At 49.9% G+C, this 27359-nt stretch overlaps 2 long non-coding RNA genes across 5 annotated transcripts; one reads left to right on the plus strand and one right to left on the minus strand.

Annotated features, from left to right (window-relative positions):
* Positions 1–1438: 1438 nt before the first annotated feature.
* Positions 1439–26894, minus strand: LOC131807455 (uncharacterized). Of its 3 annotated transcripts, XR_009344497.1 has the most exons (7): positions 26187–26894; positions 23708–23815; positions 20414–20568; positions 18249–18425; positions 14889–15055; positions 1911–8156; positions 1439–1553 (listed from the first exon to the last, which is right to left on the minus strand). It is a non-coding gene; the product is annotated as an uncharacterized LOC131807455 (long non-coding RNA). The 3 variants fall into 3 exon arrangements; XR_009344495.1 differs by lacking the exon at positions 18249–18425; XR_009344496.1 differs by lacking the exons at positions 18249–18425; positions 26187–26894 and adding an exon at positions 23917–24038.
* On the plus strand, positions 3205–17287 carry LOC131807457 (uncharacterized). Of its 2 annotated transcripts, none has more exons than XR_009344499.1 (4): positions 3205–3331; positions 8346–8498; positions 9002–9115; positions 17201–17287. It is a non-coding gene; the product is annotated as an uncharacterized LOC131807457 (long non-coding RNA). The 2 variants fall into 2 exon arrangements; XR_009344500.1 differs by lacking the exon at positions 17201–17287 and adding an exon at positions 13228–14085.
* Positions 26895–27359: the final 465 nt, after the last annotated feature.

The following is a 27359-nucleotide window of genomic DNA, read 5'->3' on the forward strand; positions in this document are numbered from 1 at the left end:
CCTGGAGAGGAGCTGGGCGAGTGCCTTTTGCGCAAGCGCAGGCACGCGCCTGATGTCCTGGTCCCGGCGAGAGCGCGCCGGGCTGGGTTTGGCCGGTTGCCGAAGCGCGTTGGAGCTCTTCGGTTCCCGGCGCCCCCCACCCCACGTCCACTTTTGGGTGCTGCAGCAACGCCTCTCCACCACCCAGTTGGGTCGTTTAGGCGTCCGGCTGCAACCCTGGTTACAAAATAAAACTTTTCTCGCTCTGCAGCAGTTAGTAGGGGAGAATATCAGGGCTCTTCGTTCTCGTCCGTAGAGATTTTTCTGCAACTCGTCGGGTCCCAGGAGGTCGAGGGAGCGCCGCGGTTGGGGAGGGAAAGTGAACTGAGGCCAGGATGGCTCCCCTCAGGTCCGGCTTCCCTCAGGACTTCTAGATGGGCCCGCCCGGGCTTTCTTTTTTCTTTGCTTATTTTGTATTTATTTTATTTTTAAACTAAGATCTTCCTCTCCCTCCTCCTCCTCCTCCCTCCTCTCTCCATTTCTTGGCTGATTGCAGTTTCCACCAGTGGCAGCCTCTGGATAACGTTCTTTTCTCCGAGGGTAGTGATAGAGCGGTGTCCTCTATAAAGTCTGATAAAAGACTGAACCCTTTGCTCTAAATGCCCCAGAGTCAGGTTTCTCCTTACGGGGACGCTGTTTAGCATTGGCGATGCCGGGAAAGTGGAGAGGAGACCCTCAAGTCCCCCCATCCACGTAGAAGGGCCCCCTTGACCCCTCCTCTGCGCGGACCTGGGCTTGCGGGGTGGGGGTGGGGGTGGGGGCGGTGTCTGAGCCAGGAGGAATTGGTTAGGGTACTTCACTCCACCTGAGTCCTCAGGGCCTTCCCCTCATCTGCTTACCTCAAATCCCTCCTGACCCTTGTACATCCTTCCCAGCACCTGTGTGACAAGTTTGTTTTTTCATGTTTTTGGAGTCATCTGCCTCTGCCTCAGAATGAAAGCACTGAGGAGGCAGCGACCGTGTCAACTGACTGTTGCTGAGCCCGTAGAGTGGTACCTGCCTCCTAGCAGGTACTCGCACGTGACTTCACTGGGTGCCTGTGGTTTCTCCAGGCTAACTCTCCCCCCCCACCACCACCACCCCCGGGCTCAAAGGTGAGAAGCCCGTCTTTCCCCAAGGGGGTTGGGTTCACTAAGTGTTTCTGGGGGAATTTAAGTTTTTTCTGGCGGTTTTGGGTGGAAGTACAGATGGAAAGGATTCCATCCTAAGCTGAATGATAATAAGGCTGTGGCCTCCACCCCCTGTTCGAAAGCACCTGATTTGGGCTGTGCTGGACATTAAGTGTGGTGTTGTGATAGGGTAGCTCCATGGTTTGGACTCAAGACCCGTTAAGACCTTAAAAATTATGAAGGGCCCCCGAGTATTTAGTTTGTGTGTTATGTCTTTTAATATTCATTGTCTGAGAACTAAAACAGAATGTTTCATCAAAAGAACATACAAGCACACACATTCCATGAGTCATCAGGGTGACATCATCGCACACCATGTCCCTTCTGTAAAACACCACTGGATACCTGTGAGACAATGACGGTGAGAAGAACAAGTAACAGATCAGTAGTGTGAAAATAGTTATAGTTTTGAGAATCCCCTGAAAAGGTCCCAGGGACACCCAGGGCACACACACACACACACACACACACACCCCGCCCTGCCCCGCCCCTGGGTTTATGAACCGTTGAGTAGAGAACATGTCACAGCCTTTAGGAATCTTTATTCTCAGCTGTCACCTTCTCCCCAACTGCCAGGGCCATGCCCTGGAAGCCAGGCCCCACTTCAACATGAGCGAGTGTGGGGTGGCTGAGCTCTATTACTATTATCCATACTGATTTATCAGGCCCTTTCCAAAAGGAAGTTCACGGACGCCAACACACCTGCGTGGGCCCTGCATTCCTAGAGGCATTGTCATGTCCTCTCTCCCCTCCTCCGGGTGTGGTATCCTTCTTGGACTTTCCTTTCTACAGGGAGGACCGGGCCAGAGCTTCCTGGATCTCCTGAGTGGAATTTGCTCTGAGGCCTGCGTCACAGGTGTGCCTGAGTGGTGTAAGGAAGGAATGTGGAAAATAGTTTGAATTTGATAAAGGTATTGTGGAGGAGGGAACCTTTTCATTCCATGAGCTATTGTGGCTGCGCGTTTGTTGGCAGGGCCTGAAACTCAGCCTTCCTTGAGAAGCGTGAAGCCCAGAGCAACAGCACAGAGGAGGGTTTATATTTCTGTTTCTTTAGTTCCCAGACTGAGCCCTAATCTCATTTCTCTCCGTCATCCCTCCCCACCCCCAAATCCTCAAGCGAAAGCTGATCATGGAATGAAAAGCTAGTCCCATGCCTGGGAGAATTAGTACCCAGTGAGTTAGTGAGATAAGTAAGGTGAGTATGACACGGACTCGATAAATTATAGGGTCTCAAAATCGTTAGTTGGGAATGGGCTACCACTGATTATCACACCCACACGCTGGCAGGTCCGTCCAGCCTGTCTCCGCCCTCTGAAGAAGCCAGTAGGGGTTACACCGGTGCCACATCGCCCTTTTCAGTACTTCTGTCTTTAAGAAAGGGAGAATGAGGTGCCAAAGAGTCATATATACTAGTGGCGAGATTTTATTCAAGACATTTTTCTTGCCAGCTCTTTTTCCCCTTGATTGCTCAAGTTCCAGTTCTGATGGAGCTGGTTAATAATTCTTTAAGAGTTGAAGTGTATATTTATGAATCTCAGACTACTCACCAAAGCATTTTAAGCCCTTTAGCAGAGGTGGAATTAAGTCACATGACCGGTTTTCTGGTTAATAGCTTATAACACTTTGGTACTTTGTGTGGGGGTGGGGCGGGAGTGCTGGAAGCTCAGGAAACGAACGAATTACCTCCTGTAGCCTTTAGGAAGCTAGATGCCCTTTTAGGTAAAAGCCGTCTTCATGGGAGGCCGTATGTGCCAGGCACAGTGCCGGAGCCCTACCCTGGAGAAGTTTGCCCTCTGACCTCTTCCCTCTCTAGGACTTAATTTCTCCGTCTGTGAATGCAGGCGCTGGATGAGCTCATCTCCGCAACTCCTTCCAGCTCTTAACATTCTTCGGTTCCCCAGGGATAATGGAGATTGATCATTATTTCAACATTACCAGGGACGAACTAGAATGAAATGGGTAATCTTCCCATCAGGCTTCACAGACGGTCTGCCGTCATCAGCTAAAATATTCCAGTCCTAGGAGGTGTGGATGAAGATGATGATAATTCCCATTTATCTGAGGGTCCTACCTTGTTCCATGCACCGTGCCGAATGCTCTCCTGTGGATTATTTTATTTACTTGTAAGTGACATGGAAGAATCTTATGGTTGAAAACACTCAGATCGGGATGCCTGGGTGGTTCAGTGGGTTAAAGCCTCTGCCTTCAGCTCAGGTCATGATGCCAGGGTCCTGGGATCGAGTCCCGCATCGGGCTCCCTGCTCAGCGGGGAGCCTGCTTGCTCCTCTCTCTCTCTCTCTCTGCCTGCTTGTGATCTCTCTCTGTCAAATAAATACATTAAAAAGTCTTATTAAAAAAAGAAAGAAAGAAAACAGTCAGATCTTAATATTTTTCTGATAGACGTTAACTTGAGCCCTTGCTCTGCTCCGCATTGATTGGGTGACCTTGAACTTGTTCGTTTAACCGCTCAGAGCGTCAGAGTCCTCTTCTATGAGACGAGACAGAAGCAGCCACCTCATAACATTGTTGCAGGGGTCAGCGGAAAAGCAGTGCATGAAGCGCTCTGCCAACCATCAAGTGTAACACGCATGCTAGTGGTTATTATTTAGCAAGTAGTACTGCCTACCAAAGCCTTTGGCAGAATTTCAAGAAATCCCTTGAAATAAAACAGAAATGTATAATAAACCATTCTTCTTGTCTTCACATGGGATGGCCTTGTAATGGACATCTCTTAGCTGAGATGCAGCCCAGAGTAGTTAAAAATGTGACTCTCAGGTGCCTACATTCAAATCCTGCCTCTGCTATTTCCTAGCTGTGTGACCTTGGGCAAGCTCTTAACCTCTCTGAGCTTCCATTTCGTCATCTAGAAAATGAGGATAGGAAGAGAGTTGATCATCTTCATTTGTGTGCAAAGCATTCAGGAAAGGACCCAGCACAGAGTGAGGACTTTGTAAAGGTTACCCATTATTGTCATGATTGCTAATTATTTTTATGACCTAGTGCCATAACAGAATTCGTTAATGTAGTAAGTATTTAAAGCCTCAGCTATGTCTACAGCACTGCTTTCAGCATGGAGATAAAGGATAAAAAGTGAGGATAGGATTTCTACCATCTAGCATTTCACAGTTCACATATAGATTGGTTCCGCAAATATTCTTGAGCTTCTACCATGGATCATGCAAGGAAACAAAAATCTGAATACAATAGAGTTCTTGCTTCCAAGGAACCCACGTCCAGCTGAGAAGTCAGAGCCAGGGAGAGATGTCTTCAGGAAGTGGTGGCCGCTGTAGTTAAGGGTGGTGGGGGGTTGTTGGAGTTGACATTCCAGAGATCACATTTGACTCTACCACCTGTGGAACCCATCTTTCTCTCTCTAGACCATTTACCTTGGGAATCAACCGAAGATAGTGATAACATCTATCCTCCTTGAATTAATAAGTATTTATAGTCTATTATGTGCCAGGTGCTATTCTAGAAGGTAAGCTTACAGTAGTAAACAAGACGTGACAACATCCCTGCCCTCCCAGAGCTGACATTCCACAGGGTAGAGACTGAACACACAGATTAATCAAAATGTGTAGTGTGTTAGTGATACGTGGAGAAAAATAAAGCAGGGAGGGAAGATGGGGAGGCCAGGGGGGTAGAGCAAGGTGTGGAAGGAGAAAGAAAACCCAACAGGAGGTGGCAGGGGTGACCTCTCAGGGAAGCTGGGGTGAGAAAGTGATCCGTCTGCATCTCTGTGTGTTTGGGGGAGGGGGCGGAGCGGGGAAGGCTTCTTTGCAGGCAGGGGCTCAGCACGAGCGCAAGGATTAAAGGCGATAAAGCTCACTCTGTCCTGGCACGCGGCAAGCACTCAGAAGACATCAGCTGCTATTTTGAGCCATGACTCAGGGCTGAGGCCAGGGTACGCAAGGAGGAGGGCGGGAGCAGAAGAGAGAGAATGACTAAGTCAGCCTGGGGGTGGGGGGGCGGTCTGGAGTGTTTCACAGTGAAGTGACTCTCTGGTTAGCCATCGGGCAGAAGAAGGAGTGGGAGTTTGCTAGAGGCATGGCGGGCTGTGGGACGGGGGAGGAGGCATTCCAGGGAAAGGGAGCTTTGCGGCAGAGGTGTGGGGGCGGGGAAGAACATGGTGTGTTCCCTAAGCCATTGCGTGGGGCGTGGGTGTGCCCGGTGGGGGGGGCCCTCTCCTCTCTGGAGGTGGGAAAGGATGATGAGATAGATGGGCCTCACATGCTCTCCTGACCAGTCTGTGCTTTCCCCAGTGGTGCTGGGAGACTCCTCGAATGTTTACAACTGGGCGATGAAAGGATCAGATTTGTATTTTCATAAGCTCTACAGAGGAGGGAGGCACCGGGGGCAGCAAATTAATGAGTGCAGTGGGGAAGGGTGTAATTAAAAGGCAAAATGAATGGTATGGCTTATGGGACACGGGAAGGCAGGACATCCATCTATCCATCATTCACTCATTCAGTTCTTGTTCGGTGAGGTCCAGCCCTGTGCCTGGCACAGGCGAGACGCTGGGGCTGCTCTGGGGACCAAGACCATCTGTTTCCATGAGGCAGACATGTGATAAGTGAATTCATTTTGGGAGGGGGGTCAAGGAAGTGTCACAAACACGGTTGTTTGGGCCCAGGCTGGTAGCTGAAGGGAGTGGAGAGGCTGGGGGGTGGCCAGGCCAGGGCTCACCTCCCACCTGTGTGGCTGAGAACATGGCTTTGTCATGGCAGGCCTTCTGATTCCTTATGAGGTTGGATGGTTTTACGTCACACTTCCTGATTTTTAAATGTCTGCAATTGGTCAAACAGGGTGGTGATTGAGTATAAGTGGAGAGAGAGAGAGAGAGAGAGAGTGTGTGTGTGTATGTGTGCACGCGTGCGCGTTCTAATTAGGATGGGTTGTAGGAAAAGCTCTGAGGACATGATATTGAAATATTATAAGGTGTTGGGGGTGGGGAGAGAGAAGAGCATGTGGCAAGAATCCAGGCGGGAGAAATGCGGTGTGTTTGAGGAATTACAGGAAAGCCCGTGCCTGGAACTTCGAGACTGAAGGAGAATGGTTCCAGAAGAGGCGGCTTGTGAGAGGTGGGTGGGGCCCGGTCATGCTGGGTCTTTGCAGGTGGGGGTGTGGGGTTTTGTTTTTATTCTGAGTTCACCGAAAGGCTGTCTCTGAGTAATCAGAGATAACTTTAAGCTTTAAGTGGCATCATTCAGATTCTGGATTCTAGATTTAGAAGAGGGAGGAAAGGAAGAGCAGTTTTCAGGGGGGCGGGGGGGATGGCGAGGCCGGAGTGGTTCTCAAGGACGCCAGCATCCTTGGGTAGAGGATGAGCAAGCTGAAGGACTGCGAGGCAGGCAGCACAGCGGGATGAATTCGGAGGCCCTGGAAACCTCAGGAAGTGACATTTGAATATGAGGTTGGTGTCATGGTATGGAAGTCACAGAACCAAGATCCTCGGTCTCTTCTGGATTTCATCTCGTGGGCCAGAGTGCCCCAAATGTCCCTGAGGTTACCAGTCATTCTGGATGCTCATTAAAAATGCAGATTCCAAGGCTCCCCTTCCACAAGCCCATTTCCAGAGGTCTGGAATGGGGCCAGGGAACCTGTAATTTGAAGTATCATCTGTGGGATTCTTACCCTCCGGTAAATTTGGGAAGTGCTGATGGAGGCGCTGGGTGTCACGGGGTGTCTCTGACCTGGGAGCCACAAGCTGGTGTTTTCAGACAGACATGAGGAGAGACAGATAACACAGGCAGGGAGACCAGTGAAGAGGCCCTTGGATTTGTCAGGACACAAGACTGGGAAGGTCTAGACTTGGGTCATAAGCAGGCTGTCCTTGATTCTTCGGGCTGCTGTAACAAGGTGCCACCAACCAGAGGGCTTAAACCGACAGAAATCTGTCCTCTTACGGTTCTGGAGGCCAGAAGTCCAAAATCAAGGTGTTGCCAGGGTTGGGTCCTCCTGGGGGTTGTGAGGGGGAAGGTTCTAGGCCTCTCCCCTTAGCTTCATGGGGTTGCCGGCCATCATGGCTGTTCCTTGGATGTGAGTACATCAGTCTGTCATCACATGGCATTCTCTCTATTTTAACCTTCAAGTTAGATGCTGCTGGAGGGTTGAGGGAGAAAGACTACACGATTTGTTGGGAAGCTGTTTGCCTGGCATATAGTTGATTCTCTGGAAGCTTGTTCTATAAACAGCAAGAAACATTTCCTGGGGGAGTTTGGTGGTGCCAGATCAATGGTGGTGTGGGTGAAGAGACACACGGAAGTCCCCTATAGAGTGGACGATAAGTAAACGAGGACCATGGCACCAACGGCAAGGAAGATGGCTGCCGGGGGTAACCGTGAATAATGGCAGCTAAGACTACGGACGGAGCAGTGAAATGTGCCTAAAGCACTACAGTGTACTCCCCTTTTATCTTAGGGTGGGTTTGCCTGGGACTTTCCCAGTTGTATCCCCGAGCGTCCCGGGACAATCCTTCAGTCTGACAAACCCAGTTTTATCTTCACAAAAATACATGGATTCATGTACTGTTATCGCCCGCATTTTACCGGAGGAAACCGGAGCATAGACACATTAAGCAACTTGCCCGGGGCCCCACAGATAAGGGGTAGAGCTGGTGCCCAAACCCAGGCAGCTGGGTTCCAGGTCTCTTGCCCTCTGTTGCCTTTGACAGGGTACAGTGAATTTCAATTGTTGGTATGAAAAGATTTCTTCCATTATGAAATACATAATTTTGTCTGGAAGCAGAAAGCATGCCTGTGTCCTTTTCCCCTTGCCCTGAGACAATCCAACAGGTAAGAAGAAGTCAGTTAAGAGTCAGGTTGCAAGACTTGTTGCCTTCTAGGAGCCTTCTAGAAACATGATGGCCTCCAGGGGATCTGCTCCACAGCTCTGGCATCTGATCAGTATTCCTCATGGGATTTTTTTCAGCAGAGGGAGGATGGTTCACTATGGAGAGAAGTTTCCAAAATGAAAATGAAGCAACAAACAACCCAACTTGTTAGCAAAGATCCAGTGACTTAGCCTTATTAAATTCAGCATTAAGGAGAAGTGAACGAAATCCTTTAGATTTAGAAACCTTCCCCACCCCCAGGGGACATTAAGAACCAAACATATATATGTATTTTTTAATTTAAGGGAATGCCAAATTTTTGTAAAATCAAGCCAATGAAGAAAGCTTGAGAACCACGACAAAGCCAGTCAAAGCCGATGCCCAGATGCCTGCGATCTTATGCTTTCTCTTGGGAAACAGAAAAGACAGCAAGACCCAGGAAACCAGGAGGATGAGAGGTGGGTGATGATGGGGAGCGCGGCAGGGGAGCCCGGCTCAGTCCCCATGCCCCATGCCTCTGAGGTGGCCCAGCTGGGACAGGGCACCTCATCTCTCTGTGTCCTGTCCTTACTAAAATGTGCTACTGAGGAGCTACTCAGAGGTTGTACGGAGAATCCCACCAGAAGATAAATGTGTCACCTGACGCTGTCACTGGCACATGCCCTGTGTTGAATTAATGGTACCTGTCACTGCCCACGACTCCTTTGGGCTTGCACTTTGGTCTATGATTAGGAAGAGCCCTGAGCTAGCGTGTGTGGAAGGCTCCCGCGGCTTCAGGCCTGAGCTGAGTGAGCTATACGCACTCTCCCATTTTGCCCTCACATGAACGCGGGTCCTGCTGTCATCCCATTTGCAGACGTGGGGACGGAGTGTAAATGGCCTGTTTAATGATTCACACACAGGGGAAGGGCTTAGGACTCAGGTCCATTCTGACCCTGCTTTCTATGGCGTGACCTTACAGGAGAGCTTGAAAGGGGAAAGCGGAGTCATCTTTCTCCTTCTGGGTCCCTCTACGTTTAAGGAAGACCTGTTTGTCTCTGGAAAGTGCCTGTGGAAAATTTGAAAACAGAGCAAGGTAGGCCCAGCCACCTTCAGGGCTGGGGAGTTTCTGCCCGTGAACTGAGGCAAAAACTTTTTAGGCTGAAGTTGTTTCCCTCACGGTTGAACCTGACCCAGGCTGGGACCCTGCCCACTCCTCCTTTTCTTCACCCTGAAGTCAATGGTCCGAAAGCTTCCTCTTAAACAGCAGCTCTTCAAATTAAGAGCTTTGTGCATGGGGCCTGTGTTTCCTGTTCCTTGTTCAGGCTGGTAAGAATGTTTATCTGAGTCTGCCAACCTCGTCTGACTTTGTAACCGTGAGCCATGAGTGCTGCTTTTTATTTGTGTGTGGCCCTTGCCTCACTTTTCTTATATATATATTTTAAAGATTTTATTTATTTATTTGACAGAGAGTGTGAGAGAGGGAACACAAGCAGGGGGAGTGGGAGAGGGAGAAGCAGGCTTCCCACCCAGCAGGGAGCCCGACGCGAGGCTCGATCCCAGGACCCCGGGATCACGACCTGAGCCGAAGGCAGATGCTTAACAACTGAGCCACCCAGGCACCCCTGAAGGGCCAGATTCTAAAGAATTTTCCACTCATTGCAGATGAATACTTTCGTAAAATATAATAAAAAATGAATTGCCAGTAAAGAAGGAAATTAAAAAATCCCAAAGTCCTATCAAATGCAAGCCCTGATTCTGTAGTTAGGGTTCAGCAGGCTCCATTTTGAACAGCACAGTGCTGGAGCCCACGATGACGGTACAATGCACTAAGTGTCCCCACAGGAATGAGATCCCAAAGGACAGGAACAGAGAGGCGGCATCCTGCGTATGGTAGAAATAGCCTTGAGAAACCAGTCTGGGGCCTCCATTTCCCACTTGCCAAATAGTCCGCCCCACGGGCTAGTGTGTGTAGCTGGTGCATAAGCACTAGACACACGGAATCTGAGGAACACTGCGCATCTCAAATCATCGGGTTCTTCTGGAAGTTCAAGAACTCAAAACTGCTTAGGTGAGATGCATATAGACTTACCTTATAGTATTCTACACATTAAAATATTTTAAAGTAATTTTTATTATAAAAGCAAAGCATTCTGTAGGGGAAAAGTTTCCCCCTCACTCTTCCTTCTAGATCTTTCGTTATAAATACAGCAATGTACACATACCATACAGATTTTTTTATTGGGCAAATTTTGCTTGTTTCACTCAAGAATATATCATCATGGGAGCGCATGGATGGCTCAGTGGGTTAAGCATCTGACTCTTGATTTTGGCTCAGGTCATGATCTCAGGGTCATAAAATCCAAGCCCTGCCTCAGGCTCTGTGCTAGGCACAGAGCCTGCTTAAGGTTTTCTCTCTCCCTCTCCTTCTGCCCACTCCCCTCCACCACATGTGCACTCTCTAAGAAAAAAATATATATATCATGGTGGTACTTCCACTTCACTACTTACATTCCTTCTTCATTCTTTTCTCCAGGCTACGTTGCTTTCCAAGGGATAGGTATGCTGTAACTTATCTAGACAGTCTTATGATGGTAGACATTCAAGTCATCAGCACTCAGTGTTTCACTGAACATCCTGGGCATCTGTCTTGTGCACTTCTGTGGGTATTTCTCTAGTCATAATCCAAGAAATTAGTGGGTGTGCACATTTAAATGTGTAGGGACGGCCAAAGCTGTCTTCTTGAGGGACAGTGCCAGTCATCAGCAGAGTCGGAAGTTGGAAAATGCGCTGTTGAACGGAACACCTCCTTTTGCTGATCAGCAGACGGGACGGGGGGAAGAACCTGATGGAAGTCACATGTGAGTTCCAAACACAACCAAGAACACGGCCTCCTGATTCTCTGCCCAGGAAGGTCCTTGTGTTTCTGTCAACCTCTAATAGCGCTATGGTCCTTTACCTTGGCTGGTCTGGTGCCCTGCCCAGACCCAGGAGCAAAGGATTTGAATAAGCATATTCTGGTCACATTTCAACCTCGGCCCTTAAGATCATGTCTTCAGTTACCTAAGAAAGGGACTCTGACTTGGGTGCCTTGGCAGTCCTTTTCAGGGGGGAACCTCTGGTCCCTTTGGAACAAATCATTCTTCCCACGTCCAGGGACAGCTGAGTCTACTGAGTGAAGCATGGAGCTCGGCCTCTGAGCTTAGCTCCGCCCCGCCTGGGATTTGGGACATGGTGCTCAGCCTCTCTGTGCCTCAGTGTCCCCACCTTGGAAACAGGAGCCCTTCACAGCGCTATCCTGAAAGTAAAACAGTAATTGTATGGGAAGGGTTGGGAGGCTCTCGGGATATTTGTTTTCCTTCTGGAATGTGGGGCTGAGGCGTCCAACAGAGGGCAGTCTGAGCTGGAAGCCCGGTTCTCCACACTGAGGAGCATCTGCAAAGCGTTCCCCGGTGCTAATTTGTTCCCAGAGTTGAGATTTAATTGAGGTCAGAGTCATTTGCACTTATAACGCTGGTGAGCTGCTCTGAAGAGGTGATTTAAGGACAAGAAATGGCCGCATCCCCAAATTCCTCAGACACTCCCTTTGCACTCATTTCTCTCTGAATTCTTCATCTTCTAAATATCATCATCTGTCTTCACTTCTCTATCGTCAGCACACTCCATTTCCGTCCACGGCATCACCGCCTCTCTGGCCATCCAGGACCGTAACTCTACTATGAACCCTGGACCCCCTCACTCCCCATGTCTGCGCAGCTGCCTCATCCCGGACGAGTGCCCTGGTCCTTCCCTGTGCCCGGGCAGCAGCACCCCCAGGGCAGACCTCCCTGCCAGCCAGCCAGCACAAAGTACCACGTCCGGACAGGTCTGGGGAGGTCCAGTCTGAGCACTGGGGCTGGGTGACCTGATCTGCTGCTCTGGCTGCCTGGGTGACACCCCTCCCCTTCCTTCACAGGGCACCAGGGCTCGCCAGCGCCCGGTCCAACCCTCTGCCTTCCTTTCCCACTGTAATGGCGGCCCTTTAGGGAGAGGGGACTGTGGAAAGCCAAGGCCTTCACGGGTCTGATGTCATGTACTTCTCAGGGGATGACTGACAGGAACCGTTAGTGTTCCCGTTGATGGACGGAGAAACTCAGAGCCTGCGGAGTACAATGACTTGCTTCTAGTCACGCAGCTGGGAGCGGTAACACTGAGATCTGACGCCCGATGTGTCTTAACTGTTTCCCAAACAGTGGCCCTCAACCCAGCTAGCGGTGTGTTAACAGTGTCCCATGAAATGTCTAAAATGTCAATGGCTTCTGTCTCAATTTCTATTTTAAAAAGATGAGTAACTGTGTTTGAGTTTCCCTTAAAAAAACCAGTCGGCGTGGGAGCCTCCGCTTGCCCAGTGAGCACAGAAGCGACAAGTGTGCATGTGTCCCACCTTCCCACTGGGTCTTGGTGACGCCAGAGCACCAGCACGGTGAAGCTCTACGATATTAACCAGTCTTCACTCTCACACTATCTTGCTTCATTTCCACCACAGCAGAACACTGCTGTGGTCCTGTGCCCAGCTCACGAGTGTACTATGTCACTGAAAAACCAACGTCACATAGGAAAACACAGCAACAATCCTCTACATGCCTGTGTTCCGTCCGTGGAGCAGTGCCTACAAATAGAGATCTGGAGTGATCTCTGCTCACCTCTTAGGAACAGACACAAAAATGGAGAAAATACACTTTTAGAAGCACCAAATGTTAGAAATCCAAGAGAAGTAAGACTATAAAAGGTTGCAGTTAGGACGGTGGCCCCTTTGCTAAGAAAGAGGCTCCCTGGGGCGCCTGGGTGGCTCAGTGGGTTAAAGCCTCTGCCTTCGGCTCAGGTCATGATCCCAGGGTCCTTCGATGGAGTCCCACATTGGGCGCTCTGCTCAGCAGGGAGCCTTCTTCCCTTCCTCTCTCTGCCCTACTTGTGATCTCTTGTCTGTCAAATAAATAAATAAAATCTTAAAAAAAAAAAAAAAAAAAGAGGCTCCCTGAAGCCAGGGACTGTGTCTACTTCCCTGGTCAGTTACCAGTGCCTGGCACATAAGAGACGCTCAGGAGATGTTTGTTGAATGAATGAGCGTCCGTGATATGGTCCGACCCAGGATGAACCTGGATTTCTGCACTTGGCTCCCTAAGAAGAACTAAATGATGACTAAAGTTTTCTGCCCTTTGTGGTTTGCAGCCCTCTCTCCTCCTCTTCTCCCTGGATCCTGCCCTCCCCTTGTGCCGTGGCTGGGGAAGGAGGTCGGCAGAGGTGACGTGTGGAGGTCAGGGCCCCACGATAGAAGGTTCTGATTCCACATCTGCTGAGGGAGGCTGTGCCTGGCCCCCATTTCTGTGACTGGACCCCGGGCCTGGGTCCCGGACGTCTTCTACGACTCCTTCTGCAGGTTACAGTCTTCAGTGTCATGGCATCAAACACCACCTGCGCTGGTGGCCTTCCCTGCTATCTCCCGCCCCAATCTCTCCTCTGAACCCAGACGCACATTAACCTGCCTGCTCAGCCCCTTCATTACTCCTATCTACTAGACATCTCAAACTGAACGCAGTCCAGACTGAACCCCTGATCTCTCCACCCACCGTCTCGTCGAGCTCTTTCCATCCATGCGGCTGTCGCTTCTAGGCGACTACTGCTGCACTCCTCCTGGACTCCTCTGCTTCTCTCACACCCACCTCCAACCCTCTTGGCTTGACCTCCCAAACAGCTCCAGAATCCAACTCCTTCTCACCACTTCCACGACTTCTACCCCGGACCAAGTTGCCGCCATTTTTTGTGCGGTCTCTTGCAGTGCCTCCTCCCTGGCTTCTGGCCTGCTCCTGCCCCTCTCCAGTCTAGCCCCGACTCCAAGCCAGAAGGGACCCAGTAAAACCCGAGTGAGCCATCAGGTCCCTCCTCTGGCTGAAGCCCTCTGAAAGCTTCTTATCTCGCCTGCAGTCAAAGCAAACCCCTCTCCACAGCCTCCGATAGTCTCTATCTTGCCTGCTTTCCCTAACCTTATCTCCCACCACCCTTCCCTGCACTCACGGCCTCTGCGGTTCCCTCTGGCACTCCTGTACGGCTCCAGCTCCGCTTCTGGTAAGAAAGGAAGACGTTCTGCACAGACCTACTTGCTTTCTTTATGATTTGCATCCCCCATGACACCATGAACTCCACGTAAGCATGGACCTTGTTTTTCCCACTTGATTTCCAGAAACTAGAACTGTTCTGGTCCGGAGCAGTGCCCACGAGTAAATGAGGGTGATCAATCAGAATCTACGGATGGTTGACCCCTGAACAAAGCGTGGGTTGGGAGCATCGGCCCCGCCCAGTCAAAAATCCACGATAGCTTTGACTTTCAAAAACTGAGCTAGTAATAACCTCCCGTTGACCGGAAGCCCTGCCGATAACATAAACAACAGATTAAAGCAACAACAACAGCAGATTTTTGCATGTTATATGTACTGCGTGTTGTATTCTTACAGTGAAGTAAGCTACAGAAAAGAAATTGGTATTAAGAAAATCATAAAGAAGAGAAATACATTTGTAGTACTGTGCTACACTTACCAAAAAAAAAATCCACGTGTAAGCGGACCCACGCATGTTGGACCCCCATGTTGCGGAAGGGCCGGCTCCGGTTCTAAGAGGCAGTGACCATCTTAGACGGAACCCAAGGCGAGTCCACCTCTGCTCACTCTGGTGAAGGGTGAGCCAGCATGCGAGCACAGGCCAGGGCCCCCAACACGACATATGCGGTGAATTACTTAAGGTTGGACCGAGACGCAGGTGGGCTCTGCAGAGGTTCTGACCAGTGGCCACCTCAAGACTGAGGTTAGACAAAGCGACTTGGGAGCTTTGTGACTTACCTGGAACAGGAAACAGGAAACAGGAGGTACGCAGGTAAGGGCTACCGAGTGTGAGTCAGGTGCCGGCATGCTGCGGAGGTCCTCACCTGAGCGCCCTGATGAAAGCCTCACGCAAGCCCGCGGCTGGCCGCTCTTCTAGCACTGTTGCATGATGAAGAAATGGAGGCCTGTGGGAGTTAAGCAACTTGACCATGAACACTCAATGAACTCTCTCTCCTTGACATTCTGCTTCACTGGGTTTGGGGTGAGGCCCTTAAACCTGCCTTTTTTATGATTTTATTTTTTTATTTTAATTTTTACAAAAGATTTTATTGATTTGAGAGAAACAGAGATCGAGAGAGGGAGAGCGAGCGAGCACGTGAGCAGGGGGAAGGGCAGAGGGAGAGGGAGAAGACGACTCCCTGCGGAGCAAGGACCCTGAGATCATGACCTGAGCCCAAGGCAGATGCTTTAACCAACTGAGCCACCCAGGCCGCTCCTAACGACCGTTTTTCAGTAATCTCTACACCCAACGTGGGGCTCCAACTCATAACCCCTCGATCGAGGATCGCATGCTCTGCTGCCTGAGCCACCCAGGCGCCCCAAACCTGCCTTTCTAGAAAGCACCAGTGGTTGTTTTTGTCCTGAGGCAACTGGGGAAACATTGAACTTTCCGGAAACATGAGGACCAACTATGGAAGTCAATTTTGCTGTCTTTAGGGCTGCCGCCCTTTTGTCCACTGCCGTGCCCAGAAGTCCTAGGGTCACTCCTGCCCCACACACAGGCTCCCTCTGGGTGTCCCAGACTGCATAAACGCCAGATGGAAAGCAAGCTAGTGGCATGTGCTTGGCGTTTTTCCCAGTTCACTTTCCTCCCCTTCAGAAGTCTCATTTGCCTTCAGCTTGGTGGGTTTGCACTGGCTCTTAAGTTTGATAACTGTATCTTTTATCTCTGTCACCTCCCTCCTGCCCCACCTTTCTCCCTTTGAAAATATTTCAAGACTTTTTCCATGGCTGTTAAAACCATAAGGTAAAGATTCAAGTACCTTTAAAAAAAAAAGCGTGACACACAAGAAACGATTAGGCCTCAACAATGGGAATCCAAATGGAATGAAACGAAACTTCAACAAATATGTATTTGTTTTTGGTATTTACTGCTGAGAGCAAAGCTAGGGAGTTTAAGTGGCAGAAAGAATACACGTCCCCTGTTTACTACTGGGCGGCTGTCCTCAGCCCCCAATGGAGCGCTCCTGGGGTATGGTTTTTCTGACACTTGAACACACCACCTCCCTGCATCTCGGTGTCTGGGGTCCTCGAGTGTCCCCGGTGGAGCGGTGGATCACATTTTCCCAACAACGAGCACAATTTCTCCCTTAAGGGAACTTGTTATCAAGAGATTTGAGGGACTGGAATGTGTAATACAAAACAGACATGCAAAGTCAACGGAGTTTTATGGCTCAAGAAGAGAAAGAATGACTTTATTGACTATAAAATAAAGTCCACATGCTACAAGTTGGCCTGAACCCACCTTGGGCAACTTCTTTTCCCTCCCAAATAGATCTGAGATGAAAAATCTGCCAGCCGCTTTGTAGCGCGGTGGGACCGGAGGGATAAGGTGCTGTTTGAACCACAGTCTCCTGGGAAGAGGGGCTAAGCCGCCCCGGGGAAGTTGGGGGGATGTGGGGGGACACACTCTGCTGGTCAGTATTCCCGCGCTTTCGGTCATGCCCTGGATGGTGGTACCATGTTCAGCAGAATTAGGACTTAAGTCATTGTCTCTATTAGGAAATCAAGCTCCGTTTAAGGAGATGCATAGCGCCGTCAGGCTGACATGAAGCGGACTCGTGAGAACAGATTTCTCTATGTCGGCCTGGCGGGATAAGGGATGCCCAGAGAGCTGGTAAAACCTTACTTCTGAGTGTGTCTGTGAGGATGTTTCTGGAAGAGATGAGCATCTGAGTCGGACTGAGGGAAGAAGGTTGCCCTCACCAGCACAGGTGGGCACCACCGGTCTGTGGAGGGCCTGAACGGAACAGCAAAGGCAAAGTTAGGGCCGGCATGTCCATTTCCCGCCGTCCTCAGACTTGGGCTGAATTACACCACCAGTTTTCCGGGTTCTCCAGCTTACAGAGGGCAGACTGGGGGACTTCTGGGTCTCCATAATCTCGTGTGTCAGTTCCCATACTAAATCTCCTCCTACATGTATCTTTAGATCCCCTATTGGTTCTGTCTTTCTAGACAATCTGAATACATTCCCATAATTTTTGTTTCTCTTCCCACTTGGCCAAGTGGAACCACGTAAACTTCTGTTCATTTGCTTCCTTCTTTTCTAGTGTACCCTTTGACTCTCTGGATGCCCTATACCAACGCCACAAAGTTCTGCTCAGATGCCTTCTCTTCCAGAACATCCTTCTGGAAGCCACCATCAGACGCCATCTCTCCCAGCCGGCCTGTGCCAGCGGCTCCCACACACTGCTCTGGGTGCCACTGTACACACCGTCTCGCTCTAGCCCAAAGCCGGGTGCCGGCCCATACGCTCTCGCTCGTCCTCGCCCTCTGAAGTCATCCCCTGTCCCCATCTCCAGCCCGCTCGTCACAGAGATTTTTCTCACACGCAAACCTAGGCTGCCACATGCATGCCCCAAAACTTCCGCGGCTCCCCCGAGTCTGACGCTCACGATAAGACTCCACCGCCTAGGCCACAAGCACCCTGCATGGCATGGCCCCGTCTAGCCCTTCAGCTTTGTCTTTGTGTTTTGCCTAAAATGTAACTAAGAGGCCATAAAATTCACCCTTTCAAAGTATACAGTTTAGGGGGCATCTGGCTGGCTTAGTCGGTAGAGCATGTGACTTTTTTTTTTTTTAAGATTTTATTTACTTATTTGACAGAGATCACAGGCAGGCAGAGAGGCAGGCAGAGAGAGAGAGGAGGAAGCAGGCTCCCTACTGAGCAGAGAGCTGGATGCGGGGCTCAATCCCAGGACCCTAGGATCATGACCTGAGCTGAAGGCAGAGACTAACCCACTGAGCCACACAGGCACCCCCCACCTTTTTTTTTTTTTTTTTTTAAGATTTTTAAAAATTTATTTGGGAGAGAGAGAGAGAGCTCGCACAAGTGAGGGGAGGGGGCAGGGGGAGAAGCAGACTCCCTGCTGAGCAGGGAGCCCCATGTGGATTTGATTGCGGGACCCTAGGATCATGACCTGAGCTGAAGGCAGACACTTAACGGCCTGACCCCCCCAGACACCCCGATGTCTGCGGCTCTAACCTGATCAGACCTAAGTCCTCTTCGTCAACCCTGAAATGAAATTCCTCAATAAGGTAACCTATGTCTACAGAATTCTCAGACTGTAAGATAAAGGCGAGTCAAAAGTAACTTACGATAAAATCATGTGGGGGCACCTGGGTGGCTCAGTTGTTGAGCATCTGCCTTTGGCTCAGGTCATGACTCCTGGGTGCTGGGATCGAACCCCACATCGGACTCCCTGCTCAGCGGGAAGCCTGCTTCTCCCTCTTCCACTCCCCCTGCTTGTGTTCCTTCTCTCGCTGTGTCTTTCCCTGTCAAATAAATAAATCAAATCTTAAAAAAAGATCCTGTGTGTGTTACTGCTGGAAGTCCCAGTGCAGCCTCCAGGGGCTTGAGCTTCCAGGTGGAAACACGACGGCCACAGGTGCAGGTGGGTCTAGGTGCTGGGTGCGGACCACCCACGCGCCTCAAGCATGCTGGGTGCAACCGCTGCCGGAGCTGTTCCTCTAGAATAGCAACCAACATGAATTCCCAAAGTTCAGCCTTCTCTTGATTCGCATGGTCACAGCATTCCAGGAAAGTTCAGTATATATAACAACCATGAGGAAAATACTCTGTGTTTGTATGTAAAACAAAGTTGGGCTCCAGGCTGACCTAACTAACCCAGCAAACCTTCCAGAACCTTCCAGACCTCCTCTCACCAGGTGAAGTCTCCTTCCGGGCACCCCGTGCTACTTCTTCACATCACTGGACACCATTTGTGGTCATATGTTCACATGTCTTCTTTTTTTTTTATTTTATTTTATTTTTTTTTTTAATTTTTTTTTTTTTTTATTTATTTATCAGAGAGAGAGGGGGAGAAAGCAAGCACAGGCAGACAGAGTGGCAGGCAGAGGCAGAGGGAGAAGCAGGCTCCCTGCCGAGCAAGGAGCCCGATGTGGGACTCGATCCCAGGACGCTGGGATCATGACCTGAGCCGAAGGCAGCTGCTTAACCAACTGAGCCACCCAGGCGTCCCCACATGTCTTCTTTTTAAAATTTTTTTAAAAGATTTATTTGAGAGAGAAAGTGCATGAGCGGGGGAAGGGGCAGAGGGAGAGGATATCCAAGCAGACTCTCTGCTCTGTTCCTAGCATCAGGGTTCAATTTAGGCAGTGCATATTTGATTTGAAGCTTTTACTAGAAGTCTGCAGCAAAGAGAGACACGCATGCTTGGGGAGGGGGGGCAAATGGGTCTTGTCAAAATTGTCCAGAGCCCGACGAGGGGCTCCATCTCTAGACCTATGAGATCAGGACCTGAGCAGAAACCAAGAGTGGGACGCTTAACTGTCTGAGCCACCCAGGCACCCCTGTCTTCCTTTTATTTAAGTCCCTGTCCCCCACAAGACACAGATCCCATGACGTCTGCATTTGTGACCTTCCCATCTTTGTATTCCCAGCCTTGAACGTGGCGGCGCCTGGTACTGGACATTTCCTGAATGAATTCCTAACAGCGTTTTTGCCCGCTTCCTCTCTTGTCCCAGGAGTTCTTAGAGTGCTGTGGCAAATTTATCTGCATCTCCGGTGCTGACGATGGTTCCTTTTTCATATGGAAAACAATGGTCAAATATTTAGTAGGTGAACAGAAGTGAAGTTACCTTTGGGCTACCAGTGTCCTCACAGATGGGCTAAGGACACATTTCGACACATGCTTCCACAAATCCTCCAGAAACTCTTTTGCTAGAGACATGGTCATATGGAAATACTCCTAACAGTTGTGGTTTCAGCAGAGAACCTTCCTTTTCGTTCTGTGAACAGTGATGATTTCCGCTCTAGCTGCTGTGTAGCAAATGACCCCAAAACTTAGTATCTTAAAGCAGTGATGGCTTGGTTGTTTCTCACCATTCGGTGGGGTGGCAGTCTGGGCAGTATTGCTGCTGACCTTCTTGGGCTCACTCCTGGGGCTCACAGTCATCCCACAACTCAACTGGGGCTGGAGGGTCCAAGGTGGCCTCCCCCACACACCCAGCAGGGTTCTGCTGTCAGCGGAGTTGCCGTGGTTCCCATCCACACAGACGTCTAGTCTTCTAAGGAGCTAGCCCAGGCCTCTCCACTATTTGTCTTGAAATTCCAAGCAAGTGAAAGGAAAAGCAGAAAGTCTGGGGTGAGGGCCTGCTTCCAAAGCTGGCAGACCACCGCTTCTACCTCATTGTGGGAAAGCAAGTCACAGTGCCACCCAGATTCAAGGCGGAGACAAAGGCGTTCAGAAGGAGCCGATCAGCACACTGCGAAGGGCAGGGGACCCCAGAAAGACACTCACCAGGGGCTCTTATTGTCATGCCCGCCATAGCGATCTCCCTGGAGCACACTCTTCTTCCTGGTTCTGGAATCCAAAAGGCAGCACTGGCTCTTATTGATGGAGATCCTCTGGGATGCTGGGTCTCCTCTTGGGACTTGGCATCTCCTTCTCTGGCCCTAAAGATGGAGGTGCAGAATATAGAGATGATGTGTTCTTTCCAGGTTGTGTGGATTAATCTGGGGAGCGGGGCCTCATTTCTCCTCCGGTTAAGCCCTCATATCATTTTATTATTGTCTTGCCATTTGCCTTGTTTCTCTTCCAACTCAACAGCAATAAAAAATTGGGTTAATGGAGCCTTCTGGCTAGTGGTTCTGTAGACTTCACTACAGAAGGACCTAAGAGTTGAGAAAGCACTGGTTCTGTAGCAAGACTGCTCGAGTGTGAATCCTGGCGCTACACCTTGCTGTGGGAGCTTGGGGAAAGGACTTCACCTTCCTATGCCTCAGTTTCCTCCTCCCTGACCTGGGAATCATGAGGCCAAGGGTGAGGCTGTTGCAGGGATGGAGCAGGTGTGCAGAACAGCTGAGAAAGCACCAGGTCAGGGTTTTTTTTTGGGAGGGGGGCATTAGGGGAGGAAGAGGGAGTGGTGGCTTAACCAAAAAGCAGTCTGTAGTCTCTGGTAGTACATCCGTGAGAGCAGAGCCAACATGTGCATGCCTCCTGCTCGTAACTGTGTCTCATTCTAGCCCTATTACGAGGTATTTGTGCTTTTGGTATAAATTATAAATCTAAACACATGCAGGGTTTGTTTTTCCCCCAAAGCAGATTCCAACCAGCATGAAACCAGCCAACCCAAATAAATTGTGCACTTAAGTCCATTGTTTCCAGCAACATGTAAACTGTTGGGTTGCAGAGAATGGCTTTGAAGAGGGCGCCCCATTAGTGTTCCTAGCATCAGGGTTCAATTTAGGCAGTGCATATTTGAAGCTTTTACTAGAAGTCTGCGGCAAAGAGAGACACGCATGCTAGGGGAGGGGGGCAAAGGGGTCTTGTCAAAATTGTACAGGATGCATTTAGGCAGTGTTGTCATAAAAGCACAAAATACAGCACCAGCCCTGAACTCAAGGAGCCTCGCAGAATTCCTCAGCTGGGGAAGTCATTCTGGGAATGCAAAGATCGCTTTCAATGTTATGTTTGTAAGGAAATGACAGTCACCAAGTGGAGAATGTCAGGTCCTCAGAGAAACCCTGTGGGCACTCATGTGCAGAGAGCTGTTTACTTAACTGGAGTTGGTTCTGAAAGTATTTGACTCTGGAGGGTCCCAAAGGGAGTGTGGAGGGTGGCTGGGATTTGCTCGCAGGTCAGGCCTGGGCTTTTGCTAATCCCCCCAGCTGATAAAGCTCTAATCTTCAGGGCAGATTCATTCTTCTGTTGAACCAAGGTTTATGGCACTGGCAGACACCAGAGCAGGAACCTGTCGCTCTAAACATTTCCCCAGCAAAACAGAGCCTTCTTCTATCTGATGGACTGGGAGCTTGTCACAGTGGAGCAGAGGTGCCTGGGGTGAGGCTCTGGGTGAAGAGGAGGCTCTGAGTGTGGAAGAGAGGCCTGAGAATGAAGGATCTGGCCATTTATCTCCAGGAAGAATCCAGCAACGTGACATTCTCAGCAGCGCTGAAGGTAGACAGTGCTGACAGAGAAGGGGAGTTTTGATGTCACTATCAGGCAAATCATGGATTGTACCAAGTAGGTTGAGTTTGGGGGTTTGTCCTTTCTGTTAAGCTCACATCCCCACTGCCCAAGTGGGAGGTCCTTTCGCCACTCTAGACTTTGTCCCTGCGGTCCTGTTGGGGCATTAATGGCAGTAAGGAGTCCAAAAAGCCCCAGGAGTGAGGTCACCTGGTCCCCAGTCGGGCTTCTCCAGGAGAACTGGACAAATGAGGAGATCCAGCCCTTAATTACCCACCACCTCCTCTGCTCCGGGCACTAAGGGCGCAGCGGCAACACAGCTGTCCTGGGCAGGACGGACTAGGTGGAGAAGAACACGAAAACAGCTCGTCTCATGCGATGACAGAGGATGATGGTGATGATAACAGATATTCAGCAGGAGCCAAACACGGTCTGCTGTCTTGTGCTTCACGAGTTGAACATGCATGCGACTCACTTTGGGATCCTGGTAAAATGTGGGATCTGGTTTGGGAGGTCTGGGGTGGGCTGTGGGACTCTACTAACAAGCTCCAGTTGGCTGGTCCCCAGACCTCGCGTTAAGAAGGCAGGCATTATTTCACCCAATCTTCAGAACATACCACTGAGGCACTCTAGTTATTCCCACCCAATCTTCAGAACATACCACTGAGGCATTCTAGTTATTTACAGACAAGGAAACGGAAGCCTGGAAAGGTGAAGGGACTTGCCTGAGGCCATACAGCTAGGAACAGAGGACCGGACTCCAGGGTCTGCGTGCTTACCCAGCTCTGCCCTGGTGAGGCAGTGGGCCTGGCATCAAGGGGGGCCCAGTGCCAAGTAGGGGCTCAGAGAAGGCTCTGAGAGAATGTGCCTCTTGTGGGCACCAGCAGGTTGAGGGTTAAAGTATCAGCCAGGTGAGAGGGATGAGGGTGGGGACAGAGTTCCCAGCTAGGGGGCTTAGCACACAACAAGCACTCAGGCTGTTTACTCAACAGAGCAGGAGAGAGGTAGAAACCCAGGCTCTGCAGGGCACAAAGGCTGCCGTTTCTGGCCTTACCCTGCGGGCCTGAGAAGGAAGGTTCTCTGGAAAGATCCTATAACCTGTTTACTCATCCGTCCCTGGTGACACACTTCCTTGGGGCATCCCCTTCATTCTCAAAGGCACTGTCCCACCCAGCACTCACTCCCTGGGCTGCAGGGAGCACTTGGCCCTGTGGGTCTCTGTTTACACATCTGTCTCCTGCGAGAACATTTCCTCCTTATTCATCTTTGTCCCCGAAATACCCAGCCTGGCTTGCGGGGTGACAGCACCTTCTCGGCTTGCAGCACGAGGGTGCTGTGGGGAGAGCATGGGTGGAAAGAACTGGGTATGCCGTGCCATCTGGAAGCTGTGTGCCCAGGGAGGCTGTAGCGAGGGTCCTGGGGCAGTGGGTAGTCCTGGGGCAAGGATCTCCCTGCCAGGCCGCCTCTTTCCCTAGTGTCCCCCAAAGGCCCACAGCTCAGGCATCGCTTTGACAACTCTGGCCATATTCATGCCTTGGGGGCTCCCATGGACTTAAGATTTTTCCTGTGCACTGATTTCCTTCCCCCCAGCCCCTCACCCCGACTTCACTGTAACCAATTTCCGACCTGCAGCAAGCAGAGTGAAGAGCATCAGGAGGCCCCTCGCCCCTCCCCTGGATCCGAGTGTTAATGCTGTTGCCACAGTCCGTCTACGTTCTCCATTCCTCTCCGGACCTACATGTTAAAAAAAAAAAAATAGCATGGGTCAATTTTTCTCTGGGTTCATAATAAAAATATAAAAAATATCAATAATAAACACGCAAACAAACAAATACTGGGATGCCTGGGTGGCTCAGTTAAGGGTCTGCCTTCGGCTCAGGTCATCATCCTGGAGTCCTAGGATCCAGCCCTGCGTCTCTCTCTCTGCATCCTCTCTCTCTCACTCACTCGGACTCTCACTCTCGCTGGCTCTCTGGCTCCCTGCTCAGCGGGGAGTCTGATTCTCCCTCTCCCTGCCACTCCCCCTGCTTGTGCTTTTCTCTCACTCTGACAAATAAAATCTTTAAAAAATATATTTATATAAACTGTAACATTCAGCCTAATTTTAGATTCATGAAAAAGTTGCAGAGAAGGTGCAGGGAAGTCCTCTACGCCCCGCACCCGACCTCCTACGTTACTCCTGTGGTGCGTCTGTCCCAACAATTGAACCAGTGTGAGTACGTTACGTCTAACTCGACCCCACGTCCTATTAGGATTTTGTGCCTTCTCTCCTTACCTGGTAGACTCACTATTTAAACTTTAAAAGATTCAAAACAGGAAACTGTCCACGGAAAACCATCATCCTTTGCCAAACACGGTTCTACTAGCCAGATGCTATTGGTTGCTGAGTGACCTCAGCCCGAGGCCTGCTTTCTCTTGGTTAAAAAGAGAGATGAGTAAATGTTGCCGAGGTGGTAAGTCAGGTGGGCACAAAGCTGAGACTTCCTCACAGGGCCTGCAGCATTGTGTCGGGCCCAGTCCCCGTGGGAGCCCTGTGCATGGTGTCCCTGGGCCACATGCTCTGACAGCTGCAAAGCCCACATCTGGGGCCACGGGGCTCCCAACCCAAAGCTTCCTTCTGCACTGGAGGATGGCATTTCTCTTCTACACCAGAGCTCCCCCTCGCGCTGTTCCCTAAGCCAGGAGTCAGTCCTGGGAAGAATTCCATCAGTGGCGGGGGGAGCACCGCGTGCCTGTCGTGTCCCTGAGACATGGTCCCATGTGCTGTCGGTGACGGGGAAGGGGCCTGTCTAATCGGCTCTGCAGCGGTTGCCCGGTAAGGCCCGGACTTGTTCATATTCATTCCCGGCAAGTGTTTCAAAGTGATTTTCATGTTTCCTAAGTTAGAGTAGGTGACGTGGTTTCCTGAAACCAAGTCGGCACTTTTTTTTTTTAATGAAACATTTGCAAATGTATTTGTCAGACACACACATTTACCAGTGAAAAACATGCAATTCTCAGTGCCGTTACACAGGATTTTTCAAATTGTTTGATTCTCATTTGATCTCTAGTTAATTACTTGTCAGTCACTACTCTTTCTCCTCAATTTAAAAATTTTATGACTAAGACTAAATACCAGCTCCTAATAATAAAGACACATTAACCCATTTAAGAAACGTGAATTAAATGTCTAAGTTGGCCTAGATCTACGATTAACTTCAACTTTTTAAAGAGTAACAGGATTTTTGTCTTGAGAGATTGGTTGTTAACAGCCTGCCTTCCTTGACAGAAACGTGAAGATAATTTCATTTACTAGTGACTGTGAAGCAGGCAGAACATACTCCGCTTTGGATATTAAGGCTGAAAGAGAAAAAAAACTACTCGAGTCTGGAAAATGTATTTCCTTCTACTGATATCAGCCAGTATCATAAAGCCATAACAAACAGAAAAGCTGAGTTTCCCAAGAGAGAGAATTTGCTTTTAGCTTTAAACGGCCAGCATGGAAAACGTAATAAAATAGAGAACACAACTTTTATCTCCTGCCCAGATACAGGATGGCTACCTTTGTAAACTGCTGATACAACTCTGTCTAACTTGGCTCTGAACAATTCCATAGGTAACCTGATGGAAAACCTCCAGCCATATCAAAAGCAGAAAGAACAAATAAGAATTCTCCAGAATAGGGGCGCCTGGGTGGCTCAGTGGTTTGGGCTGCTGCCTTCGGCTCGGGTCATGATCTCAGGGTCCTGGGATCGAGCCCCGCATCGGGCTCCCTGCTCCGCAGGAAGCCTGCTTCCCTCTCTCTCTCTCTCTCTCTCTGCCTGCCTCTCTGCCTACTTGTGATCTCTGTCTGTCAAATAAATAAATAAAATCTTAAAAAAAAAAAAAAAAAGAATTCTCCAGAATAGAAATCTGCCAATCCTACATCAGGAAGTTCCCTAAATAGCCGTGTGATCTCTCTAACAGCCTATAACAAGTAGGAACTGACTTTGTACACAGCATTTTACGTGCTGCTCACCTTCTCACCTGTTGCAAAGGATTCTCATTCTAGCCCTGACGTTTTCAGTGTATCTGGGTATTTGTCATTTGTAAAACCCACTCTGCGGAGAGGGCCTTTCAATCTCACCTTTCATAAGATGAATGAAGCCCTTCAGAGTAACAGATGTTTGTGAATTAGGGAAGAATCCACTTGCTCTCAATAGGCTGCAGCAAATGTGTTCGTCTTCATTTCCCTGGAAACACAGGCTGTGAAGGAAAAGAGTAGCAGGAGGGGATCACAGAGGGGACGGGAAAATATGGCCAGAGAAGGTAAGACGAATTCATGCTCTGGGCTGCAGTCACCGTACTGTCCAACTCGATAGGACCGACTCCTCGGGAGACATGGGGAGAGCATTGTCTGTGGTCTGAAGGCGAGAGCGGAAAACTTCACACACACAAACCAACTCAGTCGTGAGGCACCCAGTTCCTTTAGGACCAACGAGTTCCATTAGTTCTGGGGCTTCCTTTGGCCTGCAGTAGTATTTCCCAAGGGCATGGTCTTTATCAATACCTGGACACAGATACTTCGGGGGATTCTCTTATCTTCCTCAGCCGTGACTTTGCAATTGTGGAAAGTATCAGGAAAATAACAGCAAAGTTCTTTCTTGGCGTAGGGTTCAATGGCATGGAAGTAAGGTTCTGACACAAAGAGAAGCATTTGGCCTTGTCTTTTAAAAACCATCATTTTGGGGCACCTGGCTCAGTGGGTTAAAGCCTCTGCCTTCGGCTCAGGTCATGAACCTGGGGTCCTGGGATCAAGCTCCGCATTGGGCTCTTTGCCTGCTTCTCTGCCTGCTTATGATCTCTCTCTCTGTCAAATAAATAAATAAATAAATATTTTTAAAAAATGTTAAAAAAAATAAAATAAAAATCGTCATTTCCACTCTAAGTGCCGGGCAGTGACTCACAGATATTCCTGGCAATGCACTAAACCCTCCCCGCGAGGCTCGGGGAGGGGGTGTCAGTTTTACACCCACCTGTCTGCATCGAGGGAGAAGGGCTTTGGTGCGCGCGGGGCGGCTCAAGTCGGCACTTTTTGTCCTTTCGGCACAATATTGTCCTTTCCAATATTTATCTGCTGTCCTTGTTTTCAGGAGACCGAAGCGCCCGAGGAAGTCTCCAGGATAGCTCTCCTGTTCCTGAGGCGTTCACTCTGTGACAAGTCACTGCCGGCTCAGGGGTCCCACATCTGAGGTGATCACACCTGAGCAGCTGCAGAACTGCCGGCTCAGGCCTCAGCATGACTGGTGATCTCTCCACG

The sequence above is a fragment of the Mustela lutreola genome, chromosome 9 (assembly GCF_030435805.1).
Source record: "Mustela lutreola isolate mMusLut2 chromosome 9, mMusLut2.pri, whole genome shotgun sequence".
NCBI classification, from domain to species: Eukaryota; Metazoa; Chordata; class Mammalia; order Carnivora; family Mustelidae; genus Mustela; species Mustela lutreola.